This window comes from Somniosus microcephalus, chromosome 15 (assembly GCF_052327205.1).
Source record: "Somniosus microcephalus isolate GS21.2 chromosome 15, FLI_Smic_1.0, whole genome shotgun sequence".
Classification (NCBI taxonomy): Eukaryota; Metazoa; Chordata; class Chondrichthyes; order Squaliformes; family Somniosidae; genus Somniosus; species Somniosus microcephalus.
Window position 1 is genome coordinate 42,892,308 of NC_141001.1, and position 14,038 is coordinate 42,906,345.

Here is a 14,038-nt window from a genome sequence, read left to right on the forward strand (position 1 = left end):
CGACGGGAAAATAATAAAAAAAAGAAATATTAAACGCGCAAGAAACCACGAGGAGCTGCAGGTTGCAACGGGAACCGCGGAAAGCAGCGCTAACAACAGCGGGGAAGAAGGCAAAGCGCGGGAGGCGCCATCTTAAGCAGCGGGGAAGAAGGCAAAGCGCGGGAGGCGCCATTTTAGATTTGCAAGATGCCGAAGACTGGCTGTATCACTGCTTTTGATAATACAATAGAGGACTGGACCACGTATGTGGAAAGAGTCGAGGTATATTTCGAGGCAAACGAAATAGCGGAGGAGAAAAAGGCATCGATATTGCTAAACTTAATGGGCGCTAGAACGTACGGCCTATTGCGGAACCTGATTACTCCAGCCAAACCGAAGGCGAAAAGTTTTAACGAAATTGTTGCTGTCCTATAGGAACACCTAAACCCTGCACTGCTGTTGATAGCAGAAAGATTTAAATTCCACAGGAGAACTCAGCATAAAGATGAGAGCAATGCTGAGTACCTTACGGAACTACGCAAGCTATCAAAGCACTGCCAGTTCAGAGCAGGACTGGCAGATACCCTACGGGACAAATTTGTCTGTGGACTCCTGAGTGAAGGAACACAGAAGAAGTTACTCTCAGAGAAAGAGCTGACGCTAGATAAGGCTTTCAGCGTGGCAGTATCGTATGAAGCAGCAGCCAGGGGAGCTGCAGAAATTCAACAAAAACAACAGGAATACGGCACCCACGAAATGACACGGGGATTTGCAAAATGTTATCGCTGCGGCAGAACTAACCATGACCAGAAGGACTGCTGGTCCAAAGACAAAATATGCAGGCAATGCGGGAAGATGGGACACATTGCACGAGTTTGCAGGTCTGGGAAGAAGACCAGCGACAACAAAAAGGCTACTAAGGAACCGTACAAGAAAGTACAAAAGATGATGGACAGTAGTTCCGAAGACCAGATGAGCGATAGTGAATCCGGGAACAGGAGACTAAGCTGTCTCAAATTTCACAATGTAATCGCAAAAGAGGGCCACCCTCACGATAGCAGGGTCCCAAGTTAAAATGGAATTGGATACAGGATCAGCGCTAACCGTCATGAATCGACGAGACTACGAGCGGCTATTTTCACACATACCCTTGAGAGAGACATCCATCGTCTTGACGACGTATACGGGGCAAAAAGTATACCCCAGAGGAAAAATAAGGGTGCCTGTCGAATACAACGGCAAGAAAATACGGAAATTGTATCTCTACATACTGCCAAATGGTGGACCACCGTTATTGGGATGGGAATGGATCAGGAAGATAAACTTAGATTGGCACTCCATTCATGCAATGACGGTGGACGATAAAAAAGATGAAGACATCACTCCTGGACGATTGTTAACAATCTTAGCTAACGCCAAAGAGGTATTTCAACAAGAACTGGGCACGTTTAAAGGCGTAACCGCCTCGATAAAAATAGAAGAGAATGCAGTTCCCAAGTTTTTCAAAGCAAGACCGGTACCATATGCAATTCGCCCAGCCGTCGAGGCAGAGCTGGAGAATCTGGAGAAGGCAGGTGTGTTGTCTAAGGTCGACTGGAGCGAGTGGGCGACACCCATCGTTCCTGTCATGAAGAAAACGTTAAGCAATAAGTCCGGGGAGCCAAGGAAGATTCGCATCTGTGGGGATTTCAAGGTGACGGTGAACCCAGTCCTTCACACAGTACAATATCCTCTTCCAAGGATAGAAGACATCTTCGCCTCACTGTCTGGAGGGAAGCGTTTTACAAAAATTGACCTAGCACAAGCATATTTGCAGATGGAGGTTGAAGAGTCCTCTAGGAAGTATCTCAGGATAAACACTCACAAAGGTCTTTACCAGTATCATCGATTGGTATTCGGAGTAGCATCGGCTCCGGCGATATGGCAAAGAGCGATGGAACAAGTCCTGCAAGGGATTCCGGGGACTCAGTGTTACTTGGACGACATCCTTGTGACAGATGAAGATGACAGTGAACACCTTAACAACCTAGAACAGGTGCTCACTAGACTACGGGAACATGGGCTGCGAGCCAACCGCCCCAAGTGCGAATTTTTTAAGAAACAGATATCGTATTGTGGCCACGTGATTGATGAAGAGGGGTTACATAAGTCCCCTGACAAAATTGAAGCGGTTGTTAAGGCCCCAGCGCCTGAAAATGTGTCGCAACTGAGGTCATTCCTCGGATTGGTGAATTACTACCATAAGTTTTTGCCGAACTTGTCGACAATTCTGCACCCACTGAACGCCCTGCTACGAACGGGAGTAGCATGGAAATGGAGCGATGATTGTAAGTGGGCCTTTCAGAAGAGTAAGGACTTAATCACTTCAAGGGAAGTATTGGCTCACTACAACCCAGCACTGCCGATCAGACTGGCGTGTGATCCGTCTCCCTACGGCATTGGGGCGGTACTGTCACATAAATTCCTTGATGGTTTAGAGAGGCCGATAGCTTTTGCGTCACGCTCGTTAACTTCTGCCGAGCGTAACTATGCCCAGATTGACAGAGAGGCCCTCAGCCTAGTGTGGGGGGTGAAGAAGTTCAATCACTACCTGCACGGTCAAAAATTTACTCTACTAACCGATCATCAACCTCTTGTCTCCATTTTCAGCCCTCAGAAGAGCGTACCGATAATGACAGCACAACGGCTGCAGAGGTGGTCCCTTTTCCTAGGGGCACACCAATATGACATCGAGTACAAAGGAACTAAACAGCATGGAAATGCTGATGGATTGTCACGCCTACCGTTGCCGACGGTGGAAGAAGAAGACCTTGCAGTGGATCCAATGGAGTTATTCCACTCGACCATAGTCGAATGTCTCCCTGTGACGAATGCAAACATAGAAAAGGAAACACGGAATGACCCGACACTATCACGGGTCTATGATTTAACGGTGAAGGGATGGCCAGCACATGGTGAACCACTGCTGCCAGCATTCTCGCCGAGAAGAGAACAGCTGTCAGTGTGCAGAGGAACCTTGATGTGTGGATCCAGAGTAGTAATTCCACCTAAGTTGACGGATAGAGTGCTCAATGAGCTTCATGAGGGTCATCTGGGTGGGGTAAAAATTAAGAATTTAGCCAGAGCGTTTGTGTGGTGGCCGGGAATCGATAGAGAAATCGAAGAGATGACCAAGAGCTGTGCAGGAAGCCAGAAGGTCCAAAACACCCCACCACAAGCTCCTCTGCATCCATGGGAGTGGCCCTCATCTCCATGGCAAAAGGTGCACATTGATTTTGCTGGTCCCTTCATGGACTCGATGTTTTTAATTGCAGTGGATGCACATTCAAAGTGGCCAGAGGTAATAAAAATGTCCTCAACCACCACGGAAAAAGCTATCACAGTTTTACGAACCATGTTCGCCAGGAATGGGCTGCCTGAACAGATTTGCTCTGACAATGGACCACAGTTTGTGTCTGAAGAGTTCCGGAGGTTCTTAAAGAACAATGGTGTTAAGCATTACACATCCGCCCCATATCATCCAGCCACTAATGGATTGGCCGAGAGGTTTGTCCAAACATTCAAGAAGGCTATCAAGGCAATGTGTAATGAAGATATACCCCTACAACACAAGGTGGACAACTTCTTGTTTGCCTACCGGAATGCGACACATGCGGTTACCAACCAAACTCCAGCCATGATGTTCTTCAATCGAAGACTACGATGCCGCTTGGATTTGGTTAAGCCAAACGTCCGAAGAGATGTGGAGAACAGGCAGTTTCAGAATATGAATGAAAGGCCGACCAGGAGTTTTAAGATAGGTCAACCAGTTTTGGCCCGGGACTACCACACTGAGAAATGGCAGCCAGGAACGATTTGTACACGGCAAGGACCTCTCATGTATACCGTGGACGTTGGGGAGAGCATTGTAAGACGCCATGCTGACCAGATTCTAGAGTCACTGGAAAACGTCAACTCCACACCACGATCTGATACATCTGGTAATGAAATCGACGTTCCAATTGCAGCTACCGCAGAACCGGTAATATTGGAAGCAGATGAACCAAACAACGACATTGATCCCGACTCAACATTGCCAGAAGAACCTGATACCCCAAAGAGGCGTTATCCAGACAGAATCAGGAAGCCTCCTCAAAGACTGAACTTATAATTGCTTAAACTTAACCAATGTATCTAGCAACCGTAATTGTGATTGTAATTAGTTATCATTTAGTTGTTAAATGAATGTTATGTACTGTTTATCTAAAAGGGGAGGAATTGTTGTGTATGTACCTTTAAGAGAATAACTGGTCTCAGACTGCAGTACCGGCAGTGACCACCCCTGTATAAAAGGCGCTAGTGAGCCTCTGTTGTTTTCAGTTTCGCTATGGACTTCCATCAGTAAAGACTTGTTTTGTTCAACTCCTGCTGTCCGTGTCTCAATCATTCACGGACGTAATACAGTGGGATATCTGTTTACACCTGAGGCAGACTGCACCACCCACTGTTACTTACGTATGCGGGTCCACAGACCCTGCTGGAGTTTCTTGATAATATCAGAGGAGTTGTGCCTCTGCCAGCTATACTTCACCTATACTACAGAGAGGCCTTTCTCTAGGTTGGGATTGTGACCTTGAGGTACCACCTTGTAGTCTTGAGCTGCTAGAATTAACGGATTTGCAGAGGATATGTGCCCAATCTGCAGGCCAACCTAGATGTCAGTAAGCGACTGTGCATTGTGTTGCTAGATTATGTTAAAGTGACTAGAGGTGATATTTTTTAAGCTTTGAGTGTGTCAAGGCCTTAGGTTGTACAGTACATTACTTCTTGAATGTGCGCCCTACTGAGATATGGGTACACAGGAACATGCAATGGAAAAGCTCTAAGTTTCGGTGAGAGCTTAATATGGGCAAACAGTAAATGTCAAATAGATTGACAGGCAACACTGTATACAATCTTGGGCTATCCACCTGGTACATAATATTGTTGGTAGTTTTACCTTGCCAGATCCCTTAAAGTATGTCGCCATCTTCTGCTTCTGTTCTGAGGCCTTGCAGGTATTGACCTTGGTCATCACCTGCTGCTAGAATGGTGCACTGCTGTTCTCTGGAGCAGGTGCCTTAAGTGCCAAACAGGGAAACCCTCCCTATACCCACTTTATGCAGCTGCAGAGGGGTTGGGTACTGTACCACTCCATCACTTGCCCACAGATTCTGTTTCATGTCTGCACATTGGGTTTCCTTTCACGGACTGTCCGCCCACCCAGTTTCTTCTGAGTGTGCAGGGTTCAAATAGTCCCTTAGAACTCTGTAAACAAGTTCATGAATGGAGCAATAGCTGACATCTGTGCTCTCTTTCTTTCTAGTGTCATCCAAGTGGCTGCATGACAGATCTCTTAATGCAAATGTCTGTTGTTATGGTGTTGAAACAACTGCTAAGCACCAGTGTGGAGTATGCTGCCCCGTAAGTTTGCCTTCATCAGCAGTAAATCTGTTTGTAACATACAAGCCAGAACGTGTTACATACAGGAAAGCACACTACACTGAGGCTGATTCAGTTATATCCTGACATGATGCACCATTAAGGACTCTGTTGTACAGTAGATTATCTTGTGACATCCTGTTGAACCTTGGGACCAGTGAAACACAAGGTTATATTGTGATATCCTCTGCCACCAATGGTTCAGTCATTTGTAAGGTTATATTATGATGTACCGTGCCATTGAGGGACAAGTCATACAGTAGGTTATATTCTGATATCTCATGCCATTGGATGACTAGTTGTATAGTAGATTATATTCTAGCATTCTGTCCAATTGGGGGCTCATAAGATTATATTCTGATATCCTGTGCCACTGATTAACAGTCCTTGTTATATCCTTCACGACTCCCTCAATCCTGCATTAAAGAACATTGAAACCATTCATCCAACTTCTATATCAATGATGTAGCGGCAATGCGGACTCAGAAGCTGCTATGATACCACGCTGGAGACCAAAGTGCCAAATGTGATAAAGATTAATTTCATGGCAAACATAATTGCCATGAATTTATTTCTCATCCAAGTGTCAGCCCATGGTACCTTTTTGGAAAGACGGTTCACTAAGTCTACTACTCCCATGAGGTGCTCCCCTAGTGATGTCAGCAAAGTTAGTGGAAGGTTTGGTTGCTCATGTTAGGATCCTTGATAGGCGCTTGGTTGGTGAGTTCTGAGTGCTCGAGCAGCTGCCGCCACAACATTCTGGACTAGCTGACCTACTGGCGCAATGGAGGGTGTTGGTTGAGGGGGTGGCGAGGTGGCAGACTTATTGCCACCCTGAGGGAAGCCAACACATGCCGCTCCCATGAGGCTGCAGCTCATCCCTACCACCCATCTGCAGGAGAGTAGACTTGATGACATCAGTGACGCCTTGAAAGCTCCTATAAATGTGATCTACCAGTCTTTCCTAGGTGGAACCCAGAGTCTGGATGGCAGTCGTTAGAGCTTCCACAAAAGCTGCAAAGGCTGGTAACACAGACTCTTGTTGTGAGAGCCTAGCTATAGCATCCCAGTGATGGCCACACACTCCACAGTAGACTGCAGAGTGACGATACCATGTGAGATGACAGCAAACAAGCTGGAAGCAGACTCCTCCATACTTTCAGCCATGATGTGGTAAAGCCTTGGCAGGCCTTCCAATACCTTGTATAATTGCTTGTGTGCCTCAAAGGAGTCTTTTTTCCAAGGCTGGACCGCTAATGTTCACACCTTGGTCTTCATCAGCAGAGCTGGATGACGACCTCACCCTCCGGCGAGCCACATCCTGGGCTGGCCCTGCCGCCATGACATGCTCATGCTCACGTGCAATGCGTTTCACCACTCTAACTCACTCTGCAAACCACTCAGAGTGCAGTGGCTGGGAGGGATGGAATGTGTGAAGGTGTATCCACAGGAGGACTGTCCTCCTCCGAGATGTCTCCGGCAGCGTCCAGGTGCTGAGGAGGGCCTAAAGGAAAGAGTACAAGGGACAACAGCGGCTGGAGTCACTGTGGAGCATCCGCAAAGCTGAGATCTTCGTGGATAGCACGTTTAACGAGGTGGTCACACAGCAGGTAAAGAGTGCACAGACAGACAGGAAATGGGTGACCGACAGACAGAGTAAAAGAACTAGGAAGGTAGTGCAGGAATCCCCTGGGTCCATCCCCCTCTCCAACACATTTTCTGTTTTGGATACTGCTAGGGGAGATGGTTTCTCAGGGGAATGCAGCAAGAGCCAAGTCTGTGGCACTACGAGTGGCTGAGCTGCACAGGAGGTGAGGAAAAGAGTGGGAGAGCAATAGTGATAGGGAATTCTATCGTAAGGGGAACAGATAGATGTTTCTGTGGCCACAGACGTGACTCCAGGATGGTATGTTGCCCCCCTGGTGCCAGGGTCAAGGATGTCACTGAACGGCTACAGGGCATTCTGGAGAGGGAGGGCGAACAGTCAGAGGTCGTGGTTCACATTGGTACCAACAACATGGGTAGAAAGAGGGATGAGGTCCTGCAACAAGAATTTAGGGAGCTAGGTAGCAGATTAAAAAGCAGGACCTCAAAGGTTGTAATCTCTGGATTACTCCCGGTGCCACGTGCTAGTGAGTATAGGAATAGGAGGATAGAGCAGATGAATGCGTGGCTAAGGAGTTGGTGCAGTAGGGAGGGCTTTAGTTTCCTGGTTCACTGGGTCTGCTTCTGGGGAAGGTGGACCTCTACAAGTCGGATGGATTGCACCTGAACCGCAATGGGACCAACATCCTTGTGGGGAGGTTTGCTAGTACTGTTGGGGAGGGTTTAAACTAACTTGGCAGGGGGATGGGATACGGACTGGAGCTATAGTAGGGGGTGATGCACAGCCAAATATAGAGGAAAAAACAAGTGAGCCTGGAAGGCAGAGCAAATATGTAACGGCACAAGGGAGTATGGCAAGGCTGGATGGCATTTATTTTAATGCAAGGAGTCTTGCGAGTAAGGCAGATGAATTGAAGGTGTTGATGAACACATGGGAGTATGATATTGTTGCTATCACAGAGACATGGTTGAGGGAGGGGCAGGACTGGCAGCTCAATATTCCGGGGTATAGAATCTTCAGGCGCGACAGAGGAGGGTGTAAAAGAGGAGGGGGTGTCGCAATATTAATCAAGGAGCCAATTACTACTGTAATGAGGGATGATATCTTAGCAGGTTCCTCTAATGAGGCCATATGGGTAGAACGTAAAAACAAAAAGGGGGCAAGCACTTTGCTGGGAGTGTACTATAGGCCCCCAAACAGTCAGGGGGAGCTAGAGGAACAGATAATTAGGCAAATCTCAAAGAAGTGTAGAAATAATAGGGTAATAATAGTAGGGGATTTCAACTTCCCCAATATTAACTGGGATAGTCAGAGTGTGAAAGGCTTAGAGGGTGCGGAATTCTTAAAGTGCATCCAGGAGAGCTTTTTGAGCCAGCATGTAGAAAGTCCTACAAGAGAGGGGGCGGTACTGGACCTAATTCTAGGGAATGTAGCCGGGCAAGTGGTAGATGTATCAGTAGGAGAGCATTTTGGTGACAGTGACTATAATTCGGTGAGATTTAAGCTAGTCATGGAAAAGGACAAAGATGGACCAGAAATACAGGTTCTAAATTGGGGGAAGGCCGATTTTAACATGATAAGGCAGGATGTGGCCAAAATGGACTGGGATCAGCTACTTGTAGGAACATCCACATCAGAGCAATGAGAGTCTTTCAGAAAGGAAATAGAGAGAGTACAACGCCAACATGTTCCCGTAAAGGTCAAGGGTGGGACCAATAAGCCCACGGAACCCTGGATGTCAAGGGATATAAAGAAGAATGGATTAGGAACAAAAGGGAGGCTTTTGGCAGATACAAAGGACTCAAAACAGTGGAAGCCCGAGAGGAGTATAGAAAGTGCAGGGGGATACTTAAAAAAGAAATTAGGAGAGCGAAGAGGGGGCATGAAAAAACACTGGCAGGCAAAATAAAGGAAAATCCCAAGGTGTTTTATAAGTATATTAAGGGCGAAAGGATAACCAGGGAAAGAGTAAGGCCCATTAGGGACCAAAGTGTCAATCTGTGTGTAGAGCCGGAAGATGTAGGTGAGGTTTTAAATGAATATTTTGCATCTGTATTCACTATGAAGAAGGGTGATGTAGGCATAGAAATCAGGCAGGGGGATTCTGATATACTTGAACAAATTAGTATTGAGAGGGAGGAGGTACTAGCGGTTTTAGCGGGCTTAAAAGTGGATAAATCCTCAGGCCCTGACGGGATGTATCCCAGTCTGCTGTGTGAGGCAAGGGAGGAGATTGCAAGGGCTCTGACACAAATTTTCAGAACCTCTCTGGCCACAGGGGAGGTGCCAGCGGACTGGAGAACAGCTAACGTAGTACCATTATTCAAGAAGGGTAGTAGGGATAAACCAGGGAATTACAGGCCAGTGAGCCTAACATCAGTGGTAGGGAAATTATTGGAAAAAATTCTGAGGGACAGAATTAGTCTCCACTTGGAGAGGCAAGGATTAATCGAGGATAGTCAGCATGGCTTTGTCACGGGGAGATCATGTCTGACCAATTTGATTGAATTTTTCGAGGGGGTAACTAGGTGTGTGGATGAGGGTAGTGCAGTTGATGTAGTCTACATGGACTTCAGTAAGGCTTTTGACAAAGTCCCACATGGGAGAATGGTCAAGAAGGTAAGAGCCCATGGGATCCAGGGTACTTTGGCACCTTGGATCCAAAATTGGCTTAGTGGCAGGAGGCAGAGGGTGATGGTCGAAGGTTGTTTTTGTGACTGGAAGCTTGTGTCCAGTGGTGTACCGCAGGGATCGGTGCTGGATCCTTTGCTGTTTGTAGTGTACATTAATGATTTAGATATGAATGTAAGAGGTATGATCAGTAAGTTCGCAGATGACGTGAAAATTGCTGGAGTGGTAAATACTGTAGCGAGGAGGGAAGCCTCAGGCTACAGGACGATATAGACGGGATGGTTAGATGGGCAGAACAGTGGCAAATGGAATTTAACCCTGAAAGGTGTGAGGTGGTGCATTTTGGGAGGACTAACAAGGCAAGGGAATACACAATGAATGGTAGGAGCCTAGGAAGGACAGAGGATCAGAGGGACCTTGGTGTGCATGTACATAGATCCCTGAAGGCAGCAGGACAGGTAGATAAGGTGCTTAAAAAGGCATATGGGATACTTGCTTTCATTAGCCAAGGCATAGAATATAAGAGCAGGGAGGTTATGATGGAGCTGTACAAAATGCTAGTTAGGCCACAGCTGGAATATTGTGTGTAGTTCTGGTCACCACACTATAGGAGGGATGTGATTGCATTGGAGAGGGTGCAGAGGAGATTCACCAGGATGTTACCTGGGCTGCAGCGCTTCAGCTATGAAGAGAGACTGGACAGGCTGGGGTTGTTTTCCTTAGAGCAGAGAAGGCTGAGGGGGGACCTGATTGAGGTGTGCAAAATTATGAGGGGCATAGATAGGGTAGATAGAAAGGAACTTTTCCCCTTAGTAGAGGGGTCAATAACCAGGGGGCATAGTTTCAAGGTAAGGGGCAGGAGGTTTAGAGGGGATTTGAGGAAAAGCTTTTTCACCCAGAGGGTGGTTGGAATCTGGAACTCACTGCCTGAAAGGGTGGTAGAGGCAGGAACCCTCACAACATTCAAGAAGCATTTAGATGAGCACTTGAAACACCATAGCATACAAGGCTACGGACCAAATGCTGGAAAATGGGATTAGAATAGCCAGGGCTTGATGGCCGGCGTGGAAACGATGGGCCGAATGGCCTCTTTCTGTGCGGTATGACTCAATGACAAGACAGGCACTGACAAGCTGGACATTAGCAGCTGACAGTTTTCAGAATGCAGCTTGAAGTTGTCAAGCTGGCTGAGTGTGCGATTTCCTGAGGTGAGTGAAGGAGTACAAGTAACAGGCAGACACTCTGCTCAAGTAAGCCCCAGCCTCACCTTCCCCAATGTTTTTGCCAGGCCACTAATTTCCAGGACTTCTTGCTCTGTTTGGGTGAGTGCTAGAATGTCGGGTGTTTCTCCCCTGGTCTTGCCACTCTCCCCGGCATTGTGTGCTATTTTCCCCTGCATAAAGAGAGAGCGAGAGTTAGTGAGTGGCTGTTGAAGGAAAGGTGGTACTGTGTGCAATTCATTAAATATATTCACGAAGGAGTTAGATACATTTCTTAAAGCTAAAGGGATCAAGGGATATGGGGAGAAAGCAGGGACAGGGTACTGAATTTGGATGATCAGCCATGTATAATTAAATGGCGGAGCAGACTCGAGGGGCCGAATGGCCTACTCCTGCTCCTATCTTCTATGTTTCTATGTATGCTCTAATGATTGGTCATGAAGGATATGGCTGAGGGGAGGGAATTATTGATAATTCTGGGGAGGGGTTGAAAGGACTGTTGGCAGATGTTGTGGAGAGATGAAGAGCTGTACTCATCTTTACTTCTCTTGTAAGGTCATTCAACCTCTTCCTGCATTGAATCTAGGTCCTTGGGGTGATGCTTCGGCACTGACCCTCTCAGCTACCTCTCTCCAGGCATGCTGGACTTGATTCTTCTCCTCTTCTGCTTCTTCCTCAAGAATATCTAGAGAAGGAAAATGAGGTTAATGTAGGAATCGATCTATCCCTAACTGAAGCACTGAAGTCGAGTCAGTTCAATAATTCAACTGAATTTAATCAAACAAGTGAACAAAACAAAAACATGCAAGAGCAACAGCAAACAGGTCTTTTCAGCAGCTTGTTACACGAGGTCTGGGCTTAGAACCTCCCACTCTCTGACGTCATGATGCCATCACGTTTCCCGCCATTTGGGGCATCACGTGACCAACGTGATGACGTCATCACATTGTTTCAGGGCTTTTGCAGAAAGCTTATTTACACGCAGCCAACAAACACAGATGCTGTAGCATTGGGTTAAAGACAGTTATGCATTTGTACAGAAGATCATTGGTGGTTTTGCCACATTAGAACACATTGCTGAGGAGCAGAGTTCTCATGCCATTTTTAGTAGAAAGACTGACATGAAGATTTTAAGATATATTTGCTGATAGATAATGCAGGGCACAGAAAAAAAGGAATAGCGAATGGATCCTGCTCTCCTATTTCCCCCTCTCTGACTCTGTTTATTACCTCCCTCCTTGGGAATTCTAATGATGGGGATGGGAGGGTGGAGTTGAAGGGGTCTGTAACGATCAATAACATGTCATTCTATAGTGGACACTAGGTGGAGCCGTAGAGCTGTATATAGCTGTATGTATAAGACTACACTACCCAGCTGTATGATATCAAGACTACATTACCCATGAGGCACTAGGCTACCCACAAGGCAGCAGTCAAGATGGAAGCCTCCACAGATACTGTACCTAGTCCACATGGGCTCAATAAAGTAACTAGCAAAAGCTAGCTGTGTTCATAATAAGAATGTCTATTTATTAATGAACATAACATGGTACCAGGATGGTGAAGATCTGCTGAAAATTGTGAAAAGCGACATGGAGAATTTGAAGCCACCAGAGCGTTTGAATCTCACAGAAAAAATCGACTACAACTGGCAGACTTTTAAACAGCAATTCGAACTCTACATTGCAGCCATCGGATTCGGTACGAAGCCAGACGCAAGGAAGATAGCGTTGCTGCTTACGGTTGCAGGCCCACAGGCGATAGAGGTATTTAATACATTTGTATTTAATCCAGTGGAGAACAGAGAAAAATTAGAAGATGTGCTAAAAAAATTTGATGCACATTGCTCTCCCAAAAAGAATGAGACCTATGAAAGATACATCTTCCGTTCTCGGACACAGCAACAAAATGAGACTTTTGATAGCTTTATAACTGATCTGAAACTGAAAGCACAGACATGTAATTTCTCTGAGATCAAAGCATCCATGATTCGTGACCAGATTGTGTTCGGTATTCATGATAAAAAAGTCAGGGAACGTCTGTTGAGAGAAACCGAACTAAATCTGGAAAATGCGGTGAAAATATGCCAAGCCAGTGAGCTAGCTCGAAAGCACGCGAAGACTTTCAGTGAAATCAATAATGATGCGAATGTAATGAGTGATAATGCTGCTGTCGGTGCTGTGTCCTACAAGGGGAAGAAACGTGGGCAGAACAGAAATGAAAAGCAATCGGAGGATGACATTTTTAATTGTAAACGCTGTGGTTACAAACACCAGTTAAGACAATGCCCAGCGTTTGGAAAAATGTGCACAAAGTGTAATGGAAAGAATCACTTTGCCAAACAATGCTTTTCAAAAGTAAAAACGACGAAAGGGCAACGAGTTAATGTGATTGAGGACACTGATTTAAGTGAGACATTTTTTGTAGGAATGATGTCATGTTACGATATCAAAAAAGATACAGAAAATGTGCAGCCCTCAGAAATAGACAATGCTGAACATAAAGTTAATGCAGTAAAAGAGGACAAATGGATGATCCCACTGCAGATAAATGGAGCATTAGTTACATTGAAACTGGACACTGGGGCAAAAGCAAACTTAATCAGTATGAGTGACATTAACAATATGAAAGAAAAGCCCAAAATACAGAAAAAGTCAGTACTACTGAAGGACTATAATGGACAGAAAATAGATAGCTTAGGTGTATGCAGACTTAAAGTGACAGTCAAAGACAAAGTGCATCATCTCATGTTTTCTGTTGTGGCTGAAAGACTTGATTCGATACTAGGTGACAAAGCTTGTGAAGACTTAGAACTGGTCAAGAGAGTCTACCGTATAAACTGTGCCATAAGCAGACCAGATGACTCAGGTGATGAAGCAGAGAGCCCATCAAGGATGAAAAGGCCAAAGGGTATCCATGTCTTCAAAAAGCCTAGTTTCTCCAAGAAGAAAGAAAAAGACTTCAAGGTCAAAGAGAAGCCAAAGGAAGAAAAGCACAAAGAGGAAAAACACAAGGAGAAAAAGTCCAAAGATATAGCCGCAGCAGATGTTGTTAAGCAGTGGAAAGAGAAAAAGAAAAAGAAGAAGCCTGCACCAGAGCAGGAAGCAGTTCCGGTGGATATTCCTTCTTCCCTCAGGCCAAT

General features: G+C 46.0%; 1 pseudogene across 1 annotated transcript in view; it reads left to right on the forward strand.

Annotated features, from left to right (window-relative positions):
• Positions 1-14,038, forward strand: part of LOC147106660 (anoctamin-9-like) — a 244,948-nt pseudogene that overhangs the window by 165,263 nt on the left and 65,647 nt on the right. The window contains exon 18 of the transcript XR_015081081.1: positions 5,324-5,421. The product of XR_015081081.1 is annotated as an anoctamin-9-like (transcript). The remainder of the gene's footprint in view (positions 1-5,323; positions 5,422-14,038) is intronic.